Source organism: Gobio gobio (genome assembly GCF_949357685.1).
Source record: "Gobio gobio genome assembly, chromosome: 21".
Lineage (NCBI taxonomy): Eukaryota > Metazoa > Chordata > Actinopteri > Cypriniformes > Gobionidae > Gobio > Gobio gobio.
The window spans coordinates 37843886-37862494 of NC_137117.1; positions in this window are offsets into that span (position 1 = coordinate 37843886).

An 18609-nucleotide genomic window follows, 5' to 3' on the forward strand; every position below is an offset into this window, starting at 1 on the left:
GAAATGATAGTTTTGAGAATATGTTTGAGATGGTGAATATGAGGCAGATGCTGAATGTACTGGGAAATGAGCTCTGAAGAGGACAGTGATGATGGTATAAAACATCTGCTCAAACTGAACCCTTACAATCTCCAAGAGATAACAAAATATGCTTTGTTTTATCCTTCTGTAATTGTTACTCTAATATCAGGAGAGTTTTATATTATCAAGACAGGTAGAGATCCATCCGTGTTAGATATAGGTATTTAAGAATGATTGGCGAAACATTCATGCATTTAAGGGTTAAAATCAAACGTTGTATTTGTTAACATTAGTTAATGCACTGTAAACTAACATGAACAAACAGTGAACAGCTGTATTTTTATGAAGTAACGTTAACAAAGATAAACAAATACAGTAAGAAATGTATTGCTCATGGTTAGTTCATGTTAGTTAATACATTAAATATGATAACAAATGAGACCTTATTTTAAAGTGTTACCATTTTTTAAGCACAGTGGATATTTCCTTTGCTCTGTTGCTCTCTGTCACACCTATCTGAAGCTCATTCGTGCAGCTCATTATGCAGGCTATTATGTTCTTTTGTCCTCTCAGGTGATATCCATCATTATTCATTAGATATCATGCCTCCTCGCATATGGGCTTTGTGAAGAAAAACTTTCTTACAAATTTTAAATCAGTGTATTGTCTTATTTGAATGAGTAGGCTCAATGATTCTCACATCCGTTTAAAGTATTGTGGACACATATCTATTGTGTGTTTTGAGGCCTTAATTTTAAAACAAATGTTTTTGTTTTTTCAAAAACCGTGCATAAACATTTTTCTCTCAAAAATACAAGCATGTACATACATGTTGCTCATATATTAAGGTAGCCCAGTTTGTGCTGAATATAGTGTAATTACACATTTGCCATTCATATGTTTATAAGCAACTGAAAAAAACACAAATTTCAGAGCATGTCAAAACTTCTAAAGGGCTCCAAAAGAGCTCAGACTCCTAGGGGTTACAACAGCTGACTTTTGTGATATTAAAAATGAAACAAATAGAAATCATATCAGAACTTTGGCAAAAAAATACACTGAAAACCAAAATGACACATTTCAGACACACAAAAAAAAAATAACATAAAAACTTAAAATAACCTAGCTACATAAGTGTGCACACCCTTCTGTAAATACATGTTTATATCCACTGTATATGTGTCAAAATAGTAAATTTTTTAAAATAATGCATAAGCAAGTCGGATTACGGTAATGAGAATGTTTCAATGATTTTCTGGTGTTCAATTTATTACAGGATTATAAGGCATACAAGAATGCCAATTAAACAAGACATATTACACAGGCATATACATGTGTGTGTGTGTGTGTGTGGGCATGTTTTCGTGAAATATCAGGACACAAATGTGTATAATGACATGGGTATGACATAGGTATTACAAAAAGAGGGTGAAATATGAGGACGTTCCCCATTTCCTCACTTTTCAAAATGCTTATAAATCACACAGAACAAGTTTTTTTTCACAGAAAGTGAACTGCACAGTCTCCTGTGAGGGTTAGGTTTAGGGGCAGGGGCAGTGTAAGGGGATAGAAAATACAGTTTGTACGGTATAAAAACCATTAAGCCTATGGAATGTCCTCACATTTCACAAAAACAAACGTGTGTGTGTGTGTGTGTGTGTGTGTGTGTGTGTGTGTGTGTGTGTGTGTGTGTGTGTGTGTGTGTGTGTGTGTGAGAGAGAGTGTGTGAGAGGGTTAGCATGTGGTGTAGTTTAGTAGTACTCAGAGGAGAATAAAGCAACATGACCTCTGTACTGCTCTGCTCCTGCTGAGGTCAAAGTCAGTACTCGACTTCTGAGTCCAGCCTATAGGGAACTATTCATCAGAGAGAGAGAGAGAGAGAGACTGTGTGGCTATTTATGGTTGAAAGTTTCCAAAACAGAACAAACTCTTCTGGATCTGGAATAGCGCCATACTAGAAGTGTGAAATGCTGTGTCAAGTGTTTTTCAAAGAAGTAGTTCGGTTTGGACATTATTTACTCACCTTCATGTAGTTGCAAACCCATATGACTTTCTTTCTTCTGTGAAACTCAAACAGAGAGTGAGTGAATGAGAAAAGCTTCGTTTTGGTGTGAACTATTCCTTTAATCAAACGAGTGCTATAGCATTCAGCCTCAGACTGGATTGAAAACGCATTGAGCTGAAAGAGTCAACATCTCGCTCAACATGAGGTCTTCAGTCGGCCCTCCAGAGCTTAAATAACAGCTACAAAATGGCTCTTGAAGACAAAGAAAACATCATCAGAGGGCACCATTTCCGTTCAGTCATCCATATTAAGCGAGGAAATATTTAGAGAACTCGCAGCCCTGATACACATCCTGAAGCAATAAGTACCTGGAGAGTAATGAGGAAATGAAGGTATGTGAGGTTTCCAGCTGAAACTTGTGACTCAGATCCGTGTCTGAAGCCAAGCGTGTGAATTGGAAACACTCTCACCAGTTCCGCTGTTAGTTAGACACTAATTACAAATGAGTGAGTATATTTATTCACCAATGATTCCCCATAGTCAAATGAGATGGACGATCTTGGGTCTTGGCGCAGTAGTGAGTGCGAAGTGGAGCCGCGATATCAAGGTCCCGTCCACACTCCCGCCTAATCCAACCCGGTCTCACTCCCAACTCGTCACATATTGACGCTAGGAATAGAATAGAATGAATAGAAATTATATTCTGTATGACAAAATATTTTGCAAACATGTGAAAATTAAAGGACGCTGTTCAGTGCAGCTGTGTGAACACAAATAAACCACAGCAGATGTGACTGACAGTAAGTCAAGTAAGTTACTGATTGATCATTTTGCACTCTTGATATAAATTAAGAAATTACTGCCATAGATCCGAGTTTTATTATAAACAGTGGTCGAAGCTGGAGTCTTAAATAATGAAGCTGGAGTCTTTAATCTCTCTAATGATACACAGTTTACCCAGATCAAGTAAGAGAGTGAGTTTTTTTATTGAATACAGAAGACAGTCCGCTGGAGGTTAGAATTTTTACTTTATAAAGTTTTAAATATGGATATTTTCCTTACACAAACGCACCACTTCGCTTCAGAAGGCCTTTATTAACCACCCAGAGCCATGTGGAGCAGCCATGACGGATACACTCTACAAAATTCTGGGTTAAAAACAACCCAAGTTGGGTTGAAAATGGACTAACCCAGCAATTGCGTTGTTTTAACCAACGATTGGGTTGTGTTAAGCAAACATTTAACCCAACCGCTGGGTTAAAACCACCCATTCGCTGTGTTAAAACAACCCAATTGCTGGGTTAGCCCGTTTTCAATCCAACTTGGGTTGTTTTTAACCCAGCATTTTTTTAGAGTGTATAGATGCACTTTTATGGACTTTCACTGCCATTATAAAGCTTGGAAGAGCCAGGACATTTATTTAGATTGTGTTTGTCTGAAAGAAGAATGTCATAAACACCTAGGATGACTTGAAAGGGGGTATATCCTGGGGTAATTTTCATTTTTGGGTGAACTATCCCTTTAAAGGGGTCATGAACTGCATTGTTTCCTGGGGTGCACTTATAATGTTAGTATTATTTTTACATAAAAAATGTCATAATTTAGAAATTCAAGGCATTTTTGCTACCCTGATTTTATCCTCTGATTTGAACGCTCTGTTTGAAGGGACGTGTCTCCTGTGAGACTTCAGTGTAAACGCCCAATAATTCAAAATGTTATTTAGCATTTTTTATCCAAGTCCAAATCTATCTTTCATCACATTGGAAATGGAAGGTCAAGTGAGTGCATTGCTTTGTGGGATAGAGTATCCCCTGTTACAGTGAGCTAATTTTGCCAATGTTATACTTCTATGTATTCAGAACATTTGCATACAATGCACAGTGTACACACACAACATGCAGCAGAAATAGAACTAGTATCATAGTATGCTATTCTGAAAATAGCCACGTAATTTAAGGTCCAATTCTCACTATTAACTAACTATTAACAATGACCATTGCCTCAATAAACTCCTAATTACTGTTTATTAATAGTTGTTAAGTTGAGGTAGGGATGTAGAATATGGTCATGCAGAATAAGGCATTAATATGTGCTTTATAAGTACTAACAAACAAGCCAATATCCTGTATAATGCATGCTCATAAGCAACTAGTTAAAAGCGAGAAATAAACCCTAATTAGTTTTTTAGTAAACTAAATTTAATTAACTGTCTGTATTCGATTGATTTGTCCAATTTGTTTGCAAAGCCTGCGCTGAAATTGCGACTGATTTACCAAAGAATCAAAAGTGAAATGTCCTGAATACAAATAAATAAGCACATTAATTTGGATACTTTGGAAGGTAATGCTATTTTTAGTCCAGTGATCATGTTTCGCTCTTCTCTCCTCGTCATCTCACTAACACACCAGTGGGCGGGGCCAAAGTTGCAATGATGAAGTTGGCGTTGATTTTCTTCTGCCGAGGTGGTCTTTCACCTATCCTAGATAGGCACATTTGTGTCAGCTGAAATTTGTACGTTTCAGTGGACACAACTTAACTTTTTTAGAAGTAAAACTCAAAAAAGCCCTTGCAGAATAGAAAGGAAATCAAAGTTGAGCATTGTGTCGATGCCCTGATTAGCAACTGGCCTACTCCTACTACATATTCTAAAAATACACAAAATAAAAATGCTAAATACACCTGAGAACTGAGCTGCGGGAAAGCCACTGAAGGGACGGGATGGACGCTGCACGATGGGAGGCAGTACTTTTGTCACATGACCCATTTTGCCATTGATAAGTGACATCTGTGCTTCCGCACCAGCTGGTATCAATCCAGGGAAACCTGCAGGATAAAACAGTGTTAGTCCTGTAAGTGCATATCACAGATTCAGATAGGACATTTCTCTGGCGCTCGCTGTGAGAAAGCAGATCAGAACTTAACAAAAGGTGTGCTGCTATCTAAAATAGGTCACAACAAAAAGCGTTTCCGAGCTTTTCCGTGAAGTTCATGACGTAATGGTGACCTACAAAAAAATACAGACTTGTTTAACTTGGGGCCCTCAATGAGCTGCATGTTCCCTTCAGACGCCCACTGCTTGCAAACTCACACTGTCAAAGATTTCTGCTTCTTTTCTCCAGTTTATTTATTTTTGCTCCGTGGCCCTGCCAAAACTGGGTGGGGAAATGGCTTCTCCATATATTCCCAATCTGCAATACGGTTAGATGATGATATAAGAATATGTGACCAATCACAGCCCCTCTTTTCCTTTCTTTAAAATGAGTTAGCTGGACAAAGGTGCGGTTGAAGACAACCCAGCTTTGTGTGTAATTATTCTGGTTATTTGCTGATAGTTTTAGGGTCAAAGGAATATGATTCAGACTAGTGGAGTTCTATTAGTCAACTCAAGTCATTTGTATCCAAATTGTTTTGAAGCAGTTTACAAAAAAAAGGGCCCCAGAAGTCTCCACATCCTCATGGTTACCCAAACTGTGCTGCACAATGGAGGGAATTCATGAAGAATGAACTGCCCACACTTATAGTGTTGTTTATTTGGCGCAAATGTGCCCATAAAGTCAATGCACAGTGCAGTTACTCAGTTAGGTTGTGGATAGTCTCATGTAGCCAGACCTTTAGACTGACGGCAGAAGTCCCAAGAGGCCGTCTGACTGACATGTGAAGCAGCCAATCTTGTTTAGGGGCGTGAAAATGTAACGTCCCTACAATAACAGATCGGTGTGTGTAAAACTCTTGGCCGTATTTTAAAGAGTCTATGCCGTGAACTTGACACACTTCACATGCTTTTAAAAATCTAGTGTTTAGTTGATCCTGGTAAGCGCTCATTGTCACAGTTGTAAACACGCCGGCATTATTCTTCCATGAGGGGGATTTGGCATCACGGCTTGTTTGTTTCCAGGTGGAAAACGACTTCGAAAATCCTGAAGTGTTTCCAGAAAAGTGTGCCATATGCATCAGACTAGGTTTTGGATAATACTAATTACAATGAATTTAACCCTTAAATGCATGAATGTTTCTCCAATCATTATTAAATTTTCGGGTCTTTAGTGACCCGGATCTGTATCAAACATTATGTAACGATAATACAAAACTCTCCTGATATTAGAGTAACAATTACAGAAGAGTAAAATAAAGCATATTTTGTTATCTTTTGTAGCTTGTAAGGGTTCAGTTTGAGAAGATGCTTTATACCATCATCACTGTCCTTGTCAGAGCTCATTTCAGTTCATTCAGCATCTGCCTCATATTCACCATCTCAAACATATTCTCAAAACTATCATTTTCAACTTCAATGTTTAGATCTCTGACAGCTTCTTCAGCAGATCCACCGTCAGTGACAGTGACAGAGACATTTCAAGTTTTGCTGATGATTCTTCTATTCTTTTGTTTTCTGCCTGCGGTAACTATGAGTGAAACGTCACTTCATCATTGTGTATGATGACATTTCCACCTCGAGGAATAAAGGTCAACTGCACTTATTCAGTCATTAAAGATTCAATTATTGGTGTGCAGAAAAAATATACTTACACTGTTACACACCTCGGGTCTTTAGAGACCCTATACACTTTTTACAAAAAATAAATAGGAAAACAGGCACTCTGTTATAATTGCGTAAAGTGTTTCTTAACAAAGTGACATCGCCACCTACTGGCCTGCCATTAATACAGGATTTTAGTCGTTTTCACAAATCCGTTTGAACAGGGATTGTTTTGACAATGTTTGTATGCGAAAAACTTCAGTTTTTAGTTCAACGTTGTCTTGTAAACATACTCTTACTAAACACAAATGATTTAGCTAATCAGAATATGGCATCCTAAATCCTTTGGTCGAGGATGTTTTCCTTGATGGTCAGTAGTCCTGGTGGGAATAGTTGAAATGGAGCCCAGTTGAGCATCTGCACCAGAATCTCTGTCCTCCCCTGAGAGACGGCTGGCCGAGGAGCTTGAGCATCTGCTTGTCTCTCTCATTGTGCCTGTGTGTGTGTGTTTAGTTGAAGGATTGCGTTACAGTTGTGCCAGATCTGCCATTCAACAGAACTGAGTCAGTTGCTTGTCAGAACTGCCCCAAAAACGGGACCACACAGATAGAGAGGCAGCCTGGGTCTCCATTTTTCATCCCTTCTTCGTCTTTTTTGCTCCTTAGTTTGTGCTTCTTAGCATCCCCTACCTTTTTAACCATTTTCACCACAAATACTACAGACATTTGTTACTGTTATAAAAATGCGTGCATGTCTGTGGAAAACTTTGTTTGACGAATAACCTTCCTGTATTTTTGCCAGACACTGTGATTACCATGGTAAATGTTTATAAGGGGCATAGCCTTGCGCTCTGATGTTGTGTATGAATTGCATTGTTTTTCTTCTATTCCTGACTGTCTGTTCATCTCTGTCCTCTCATTGTTGAATATGCTTGGATGAATTGTCGGAAAGGGAAGCATCTGATTATATACAAACAAAACAAAATGGGTATAAAATGGTTGGTCGTAGGATGCACATCGACCCAGAAAAAGCCCTGGTATTGTTTGCACGCTGGTGTACTATTTTAACCTCTTGGCCAAGTGTCTAAAAAGTTAAAGGGATAGTTCACCCAAAAATGACAATTCAGTCATTATTTTTTTACTCTCTTATAATGTAAATTTTTTCCTTGGAGCACAATTGTTTTCTATTTTCTAAATATTTTCTATACAATGACAGTTTAGTGAACTTTGTTCCATAAAGACAAAATCTGCACAATAAACATATACTCCATATGAATCGTGAAATCTTTCTATAGTCGCAAAATGTTTCACAAAAAAATTAACAGTATTAAGGTTCAGCATGAGGGCGAGTAAATGTTATTAAATTGGTCATTGTGGTTTTGGTTTGGTGAATAATTCAAATTAGGTTGAGTCAACTCTGCTTGCGGAACACGGCCCAGATTTGAATCATTTGGGAGAGTTAGAAACAATTAGCACAAATGCAGAACTGAAGTCTTTGTGGTTACACTTTATTTCGATGGTCAACTTTAGACATTCTACTAACTAAGTAACTTTGCAACTACATGTCAACTAACTGTAAAGTGTAGGCTGTGTTATGTTTTTGGTTAGTTTTCACTCTGTTCTCCTTAGTTCCCTAGTTAGTCTCCTTGGCTGTTAAGTAGTTCTATCACAGGTGTTTTGTTTCACGATAATTACTCCATGTATTTAAGCCCTGAGTTTTTCTTAGTTCTTAGTCCGTTATCGTTTGTGTTGGAAGTGGTTGTACTTGATTTCCTCAATCTCCTAAATGCTTACTTTGGATTTATTAAAGGGGTGATGAATTGAGAAATCAACTTTCCCTTGAGCCTTTGATACATAAAAGTTCATTGTGATATAAGAATATTCTGCAAGTTTCAGAGCTGAAAACTTCTTTGTTAGTCAAAGAAAAGCTTTTATAGACACCAGGCCCAGAAAACGAGAGATCTCAGAATATGTCGACCACTGACGTCATAGAATGCAGAAGCGCCGCTTAGCTAAACGGGTCGCTACTGAGCAATAAACATGCCGGTTCCAGCAAACATGCGTAAGACATTGCACGTTTGTTCACTTTATTTCTCCGTTGAATCAATTGTAAACAAGATTAAGGTCGAGACTGGATTTGCAGACATATTGAGATTAAAACACAATGCTATGCCTCCTACATTGGATCTGACAGGAATGGTGCAACACACTTATGTGAGTAAAAATGTTTTTATATGTGTTAGTATTGCATTGTTACAGATTGTTTGCTATCTATTGATTACATACCTTAGCACACGGTCACAGGCTGGAGATTTGTGTGTTATTGCTTCATTCGTGATCATACTCGGACTTGTAACGTTAGCCAGGGCTCGGACTTGACTTTTTTAAAAGTGCAACGTACCGGGGCTATGTGTTTTTCAGACAGGCTACCAAAACGTATCACCGGCCTGCCGACGGGCTATCTTAAATAGTGAAATAACATTCCTTTCTTGCGCGTGCAAACGTGTGTGTAAGGTTTGCGTTATACTCACTGATCGGGCGAGCCAAGTAATAAAAAAATAACATTCCAATCATGGTGGATGAAAGATTAATCCTTGTGTTTGTTTGATAAAGATATTTTGTGGGTCCTCTGAGCGTTTCTCCAGACGCTTTCAAAACAATTCCCACATGGACTGACAGGGGGGGCTGAAGCTCATTAAATATGCAAATCTTATCCAATCCTAGCCGTGGGCGTTTATTTCCAATTCTTCAGTGCGTCACACCCATCAAAACTGACCGTTTCTTCAGAGAGCCTCAAAACCAAGGCAGAAAGTAGCCTACTAATTATTCATTATGATGTTTTTGAATGTAAAAACGTCATAAGTTGACCTCAGACAACAGTATATATAAAAAAGCCAGTTCATGACCCCTTTAAAGATTGTGTTTTGTTCCTACTCCTTCGTTGTGCATTGAATACAGCCATTGCACCATGACACTATGGGTGCTTTCACACCTGAGGGTTTGTTTTGGAACCTGGTGCGTTTTCTCCCTTGGCCCGGTTCTGTAGTATATGTGAACACGGGATTCGCACTCGGATCCGCACCAAAACAATCGCTCTGAGTCCGCCTGAGGTCTCGGCCCGATTACGAACAAACTCTGGGTCGGTTCGCCTGAGGTGTGAAAGGGCCGACGAACCAAATGGTATTCTAATTCATAATGGGAAATGTGCTATATAAAAAGCAGTATTGTCTGATTCTGTGAGTGAGCACATTACTTATCACAGTTGAAAACCAAAAAAGCACCTCTTCATCTTAAAATGTTGTTTAATCGCGCTTCTCTGTGCGAGAATGCTGTCCCGATGAAGCCGATTCCTGCTCTAGCTGCATTATAACATTCATAAAGTGTTTGCGTGTGTCAAAATATAGTCATATACAGCAATCATCTTGATGGATGATGCAGAGGACACTCAATGACCAATAAGAGGACAGTTGTACTCGCATGTGACTTGCGTGTGCACATTTTGGTATGCATTGAAAGGTAAACCTTGTGAAAGCGAACCACACCAAGAAGAAACTGCAACATTGTAATAAATTAAGTACCTGTTTGGGAGCAAAACAAATAATCTATATGTGTGAAAACAGTTGGCTTGGTTCATTTGGTCCGAACCAAAAAAAAAAAAACCTACTTAGTCCTGGTCCACTTAGCGTTCATATTGGCATTTTTAACACCAAACCTAAAGATACTGAACCTAAAGGCATAGGGATATGTTCATAACCTGATTTGCCGGCTTTTATTATGTATATTTTGTGACATAACTACCGAACATCCAAAACAATGCTGTGGGGAACAGGTATTCTTGAGAGATCTGTCCTTTTTAGGGTCGCATCTTGTGACATCATGTCCTGTTTTTGGTTCGTATACATGTTTTTGGTCCATTTTGTGTTCATATTTCAGTCGAACCGCAGCACAGTTGGTTTGGAAGCAGAGCGAAACCCATCTTTTTAGCGGTTTCCGTCTGCTTGTTTGTTGCGCACCAGGGTTCAGATGGCAGCGTTCACACTTATTCACAACTTATTCAATCGCACCAGAGTTTGTTTTAATTGAACCAAACATGCCAAGTGTGAACACAGCCTAACTCACATTAGAGTGTTAGTAAATTGTTGTAGACTGTTAGTGTTCAGCTTAGTAGAGTAAGTTGAGATGGTGTTGCAAAGTTACTTATAGTCAGTAGAATGTCTAAAGAGGACCATTAAAGTAAAGCGTTACATAGTTTTTTTGTTGTTGACTGAATTTGAAACATTGGAAGTTATTTGAATTGCAGCCTTTAGTGGTACATGTGCTTCAGACACATTGAGCTACTCATGGTGATAATGCAGGAGATTCATGTTCAAATCCACCCATGACACCCAATATTATTCTTAATCCTTTCTTTTCCCTATTTAGCCATTGATTTCTCCACTTTCACTACCAATAAATAGCAAAAACCTCTAAAATGTGAGAGCAGGGGAAGGTTTTGCCTGCACTGTGTTTTGCTTCAGATCATCAGATGCATTTAGAGGAAAACCAAATTGCAAATATAATTAAATATGGCATAAAAATGTGTTATGTAAAAGCATTGTAATGAGGAAAGGATTGTTAGATTTGTACAAGTGATTTCAGACTTTGATACGGATGTTTTCACTGATCTAACTGCATTACATTGTAATCAATGCAGTGTGTGTGTGAGATATCAGTGAATATCATAACAGCAAGACTACCTAATACACTTAGGGGAAGCATCTAAAGAATTTCCCCCTCAAAACCTGTGTGTGTGTATCTGTATGTCTTCTTTTCGTGGCTTCATGTGAGTGTATGTGTGTATCCTATCCTCTGGAGAACACTCATCTATGTGTTTAGTCATTTTAATGATAACCACATTCTCTCTGCTTGCCATGCTGTTCATAATGACGCATGCTGTTGTTTTCAATGACCAAAATTGAACTCATATGCTTTCTGAGGCCCCCCTTGCATTTATACAATATTTAACAGCTGTGTGTTCAGATAAATACTCTTTTAAAACTCCTCATGGACTCGTGTGTTGACATGACTATTAATCGTGTTATTACTATGTAATAAATGCATTTATAACTGCACATGGAACAATTATGTCTATATAACAATAAATATAGAATAACTGCAGTTAAATGTGCCACAATATAAGACCCCTATTTCCCCAAAGATCATAGCTATCTCTGTGACTGTCTATGACTAATGATTGTGTCTGATATAGCAAACATGTTAATTAAAAGCAGGAGCATTTGAATGGTTAAAAGCTACAGAAATATCTATATAAAAACAAGAATTTTTGGTATTTAAAATTAAATCTAATTTGTGACGCAGAAGTTATTGGCCGCACTGTAGAATATGGCAAGTCTGTGTGAACATAGGTTAAAGGGATAGTTCACCTAAAGATGAAAATTAGAAAATCTTCTTTCAGACAAACACAACCAGAGTTATATTCAAAAATGTCCTGGCTAATCCAAGCTTTATAATGGCAGTGAATGCACTGTAGAAAAAAAACGATTATTGTGATTTTAATGGTAACAGATGCTACGGTGAAAAACAGTTCATTGTTTAACAGAAATTTTCCGTATATACAGTGAATAACTGTAATAGAGCTAACCTTACATTTAACGTAATTTTACAGTAAAATACCATTCAATTTACAGTTTTTGGAAGTGAAGACGAACAAGTCATTGTGTTATTTATAGTGAAAAAACGTAAATTGACATTCCCAGAATTGGGACACTTCACATTTGATGTATTTACGTTGAAATTGTATGTTTCTTCTTCGTTTTTCTTTGTTTTTATAGTTTGATTCATCATGTGACTCTCATCACCGCTGTGATTGGTGGTTGTCAGTATATATAAAAGGTACATAACAGATATTAGTATTTCAATAGATTGGTAATTTAACATTATTTCAGTTAATGTTATGTTTTTTAACCTAAAATGTTGCTACTGTATTTTTTACAGTAAAGTTCTGGCAACCACAGCTGCTGTTTTTTACCGTAAATTTTGTTGTTCAATCTTAATTTTGTACCGTAGCAATTGGGTTGTTTTAAGCAAACATTTAACCCAACCGCTGGGTAAAAACAACCCAATTGATAGTTAGTCAATTTTCAACCCAACTTGGGTTATTTTTAACCCAGCATTTTTTTAGTGTAATGGATGGATGATTTTTGGGCTTCACATTTTGGGCTCCCAGGAAGAGCCAGGACATTTCTCTGATTGAAATGTATTTGTATACTGATTGTATTCGTCTGAAAGGAGAATGTCACATACACCTATAGGATGGCTTGAGGGTGAGAGAATCATGGGGTGATTTTCATTTTTGGGTGAACTATCCCTTTAACTGGGTTAAATAAGTAAAGCAAGATTATGGTTATACTTCATGTTATTAGCCTAATCACTAAGATGAAACTTAAGGGATCACCTGGCATGCATTAGTAAAAATATGGCAGAACTTCAAAAAACGTCTCCAGATTAACTTTACATTTTAGTATAATACATTTTCCAATCATGTACTTTTTCTTTTCCTTCTCTGTGAAAGCATCAGTCAAGTCCCAATGTCGTCCCCCAGAAATTGAATTACGAGTGGTGAAATCCGTCCCGATGTGTGTGCAATCAGACCTCTTAATAATAAAGTCTTTTGTAGTGTAATGCTCTGACCCAAAGACCTCATTACAGGGAAGTCCGGTTTTGTTGTTATTGTGTGTGTGTACAGAAACACACACTGATACATATTGAACAGACATGCATATTCTTTGTGGGTAAAATATTTGTCGTACCGTGAACTAAATCTAACCAACATGAAATGTACTTAATTTGAGCTGTACAAGAACTTGTTTGCTGGACTAAATGCCTATTTACACCACGGTCATGTAACGGTGAGCGTGTAGTAAATCTAACAAGAATGATGTGCGAGGCAGAATAAACGGAGAAACAGAGAGGAAGAACACTACACAAACTCATTAAACGTTAACGCGGAACACAGAACTGAGGAAACTGAAGGCTTAAATACACAAAGGGAATGATCAACACAATTAGAAACAGGTGTGTAACTAATCAGAAACTAATGATGAACCAGAAGAGCGGTAAAACAGTGATGAAAAAAACATGACTAGAAATAAAACAGAACAAGACAATTAATCTATAGGGGTGTTTACACTGTAAACCATCAGGCACAAAATAATTAATTGGTTTGAGTAGAGCCAACTCAAATTAAACAAATGAGTTCAAACAAATGAACTTTTATGAGTACTTTCTTTTTCTTTTGAGTTCTCAAAACTGACACATTTTAAGTTCATTGTTTTGAGTTTTATGAACTTGTTTCTTTTAATGTAGACAAACTTAAATTGAACTGAACTGAACTGAACTGGGCTGGGCTGGGATTTCTATTTATCAGCATGCCTTGCCACAACACTGAAAAAGTAAATGCCAAAATAAGTATTATATGTTTTTGGTGCAAGATTAACGTTACGTGGGAGATTTAATAGTGTTTAATGCTTTGTTATGCTAGTTTAGAAGAGTTTCTGTTATGTTGGTTTCTGTAGGGTTTCCATCATGTGACGAGTGGATCATGAGCTAAGTTTGAGAACAGATTTATGTTAAATGTTTTATATTGCTGTCCTCATTCAGCAAGTGCTATGCTACGCTAATGCTATCAAAGCATTGGGTGACCAATTAGCAAGGTGGCATTTACACGTCTCCGGCGTGTTGACTCCGATTGTTCGAATATTACAATTAAATAATACTTAAATCGATATGTCATCCTCAATAAACCGTCTCCAGCGTGTTGCCTCCGATCATTCGAATATTGCACTTTAATAATTATTTAATCAACATCATCCTCAATAAACCCGTCTCCAGCATGTTGCCCTCGGTCCCTCGAATATTCTGATCTATTATGACCTCTGAGCTGTAAAGCTGCCAGAATAATAATAATAATACGCTGTTTGTTAATTGGTCAGAGGAGAACTGGCACCCCGACTGAGCCTGGTTTCTTTTTCTCCATTAGGTCATCTAATGGGGTTTTTGGTTTCCTTGCCACTGTTGCCTCTGGCTTGGCGTGCTCAGTTGGGGACACTCAATTTTTCAACTAAACATCGAAATAAATCTAAATAATAAACTAAATTAACCATTTAAACTAAATTACTGATCTAATTATTGATCTAAAGCCCACACTGTCACTGTATGATAATTGAAATGAACTGATGACATCAGCGTTTTTTCCAGAATGGCTATACAGCTGAATAAAATTATGCTGCATTATTTTCCTGTGTAACACTGTAAAGCTGCTTTGAAACAATCTACATTGTTAAAAGCGCTATATAAATAAAGTTGACTTGACTTATTGAATTAGCCAGTTAAAGCTAGTCAAGTTACCACTCCTACAAATATTTAAGTTGATCATTTTAGTGTAAATGTATGAATAGCTTACTCAAATATTTGAAGTTAAGAGCAGCTCAAATGTATGAGTACAAAATAAAAATCTGTAAGTTTTGCCTACTTAAAGCTACACTGTGTAACTTTTTTTAGTTTATTCTTAGCTAAAAACACTTAGGTCTTTCAAAAATATATGTGCTCATTAATGTATATTTACTTCTTGCAAGTAATAAAGTATTCTCGTAAGTTTATAATATGCCATTGAAAATGCATACAGGTGAGGGGTTCAAATGCGGGTCACCATGTTGCCCCTCCATCTTGAAAGTACATTAGCCAAAGAGGGACATACCCGTAAATTCAAGCTTTGCCTTTCGCGTTTTAACACTCGATGGCACTGTACAAAATTCCCTGCCTCGCGCATTTGCGCGTCAACTTGTTCAGACTTGTCTGGTGCATGTGCAGAGAGTTTTCATCTCAGCAGCGTCCAGTAACAGACAGAGTTTTCCTGGCTTGTTTATTCCTCAAAAGTCTGTTTTTCCTTGTGTGGTATTTCTGTGCGTTAATAACTCCGTAAGTAATAATAGTTATTGTCATAGTAGATGTGTTTCAGAGTGTGTCATCGCGTAATTCAGTTGATGTCACCTCAGAAGTATTTTTGTGTCAACATACAATAGCGTAATGCTCACCTATTTGAATAATCATTCAGTTATTTTGTTGTCAACAATGTTTATTCGTTTATAGAAAATATTTGCTTGTAATGTATGTTGATGGAAATATGTATCAGGTCTGATCGGCATATTAACAATTGTTATACAGAGCGCACGGCAGTGCTAAAGCTGCGCACACACTTTTGAAATCCGACACCGCTTGTTAGCAGCGGCAGCGGCACCTCCGCTCCTTTTAAAGGTCCCATGGCATGGCATTTTTCTATTATTTTATAATGTTTCCTGAGGTGTACTTATATTGTTAGTATGATTTTTACATCATAAAATGTCATAATTTAGAAATAAAAGGCATTTTTTCTATACTGCTGTTTGCCCTGTGGCTGAATGCCCTGCTTCAAGAGGCGTGTCTGCTGTGAGACTTCAGTAAAAACGCCCACTGTTGTGATTGGCTGACATCTTTGCATTTGAAATGAGCGGAGGGGGCGTGGTTTAACGAGGTCTACGACGCACGAGCTGCTGCCAGAGAGACGGATGGACCTGAGTTCACTTCTCATCAGTTCTCTCAGCATGTCTCAGTTCAGGGTGAACTGTTGTAGTTACTAGAATATACTTCAGGTTATTAGTTTATTTCTAGTCGGAGGGGCTGTCACTCATGTCAGAAAGTTAGTAACTTTAGTAAATTATGGATCAGCGCTGACTCGAGACGCGAACCGCTTAGAACGATTCAGTCCGATTTGGTGAACTTGTTCGGTTCACTAAAAAGAACCGATTCAAAAGAATGATTCGTTCGCGAACCGGACATCACGGAGACGGAGCGATTGCTAACAAAGTTATTTATAGTAACTACTGAGTTATGAGAGCGCTGTCTGTCAGCGCGAGTTAATTGTGTTTGTATCTGAGAGTTCTGAATAAACACGAGTCCCAGTCACGCCGAGTCCGTCTTCATCATTATTCTACCAACTTTGTAACACATGCAATGTACCATTACAGCGAGATGAACGAGTTAGTAAGTTTGATTAAAGCATTATTTTTAGATATGTTCCAATCATATGAAAAGCGTCAGTGACGCGCATTGAGTAACTTACACAGCGCAAACAAAGACACAACAGCAGTAATTGAATGTAATCCAGTTTATTGTGGGGAAAACTGGCTAGCCTAGCCGGATACCCTCACGCTTACCCCCCTTCTGCTTAATCTCACGCTGCGTTTGGTGCCTCCGCTGTGGGCCAGATGCAGTACTGGGGGTCGGGGATGTTGAAGGCCGAGCTTCGGCGTGCGTGAGGTTTATCTCTAAAGATGTGGCTCTGCCGATGTTAAGCAGAAACTCCCGACTGTATGCACATTTAAGAACCGATAGACGCGACGAGGACGTACAAAAACATTGACTCACAAGATAGAAAACACGAAAACACCGTTCTGTCGGGAGAGAGAGAAGCCGCATTGTGTGCACGAATAATAAATAATTAGCTACACATCAGAAATCACTGATCACAGATCAGAAGGAACTGAAAAAAGACTTCTGTTTTCATTTGTACATCCAAACACTGAGAAACTGCCAGCGTTCACTCGTTCACAACCCATGATCTCTCAAGCGTTTGCATGGGCGTGCCAGATTCTCTGGGCGGAGGAAAGGGAGGTAACCGTTCCTGCTTGGACGTCAAACCAGGAGACTTCAGGATTGGCTCCTCTGGCCTGTCATTTCTCAAAGATAGAGAAAGACAGCCAGAACTCGGTTTTACACCGATCAACATTTCTATCCACTTGGGGACAATATTCAGGCTAGGGGAACTCATATTAATGTTGAAATACCTCATAAAATGAAAATTTCATGCCATGGGACCTTTAATGCAGCTGCATTTAGCGCCTATATATGGTACAATAAGCTCTGGTTTACGGTTACATTATACAAATGTAACTTATAAGTATAGTTATACAGTTCTTAACTGTGTATCTTCTGTTATGTCATTATCATATATATTTACCATCCTTATTTGTTCTCTCACAGAAACCACATTTATATACATATCCACTCAAACCTGTTTATGCCTTGCAATTGGATGACTGAATAAACATTACTATCATCAAAGTTCACTCTGGATTAGCTGCAGTTCTTTCTAGCCGAATAATTAGGCCAGTTGAGTTCCAACCATCCCACTGCGCACAGAATATCCCACAGGCACCATGTTGAATGTGGACAAGATCGAACTGGAAGCCATGTTAATCTTGGACTAAATCGGCCACAGTAGGAGTTAAAACTAAATCGGAATTGAGAGGAACAGAAACTAAGGCTGCGTTCACACTGCAGGCTGAAACGACCCAATTCAGATTTTTTTGCCCTTATGCGACCTGTATCTGATCTTTTCATGACAGTCTGAACGACACAGATCCGATCTTTTCAAATGCGACCCAGGCCACTTGGGTATGTGGTCCAAATCCGATACATATCCGATCTTTTGAAATGCGTCTTCAGTCTGAACTGCCAGGTCACATGTATCCGACCCGCACGTTGTTGATACGCGACAAACGTCATCATTGTACGTTGAAGTAGGCGGGAATGAGAAGATAAACAACTATGGCGGACGATGCTGAGACCAGTCAGTGGAAGGGAAGCGAGATTTCGGAGTAAATTCATATTTGGGTTAGCTACCTCTGCTCCACAAAACGCCATGGCCAAAAACCTTGCTCTCCTCCTCTTTTTTAATTTTCTTCTTAACATGAGAAGGTTGTAATGGTGCTGGCTCCGTTGCGAAAATAACTTTAATAAAGCTAAACGAACTCCAATGCTGACACCCATATTTGGCTACTTCTGTAAACAACAAGTGACGTCGTTGACCGTTGAGTACTCTTCTGCGCATGCGGGTCACTTCTGGGTCATTTCACGTTCACACAGGAGATCACAAAAGGTCGCATTTAATTGGAAATGTGAACGGCCTTGCAAAAAAATCGCATTTTTTCAAAAAATCGGAATTGAGCATTAATTGAACGCAGCCTAAAATTCACTGGATGGTCATATACCTTTTCACCGCTAGATGGGGGAAA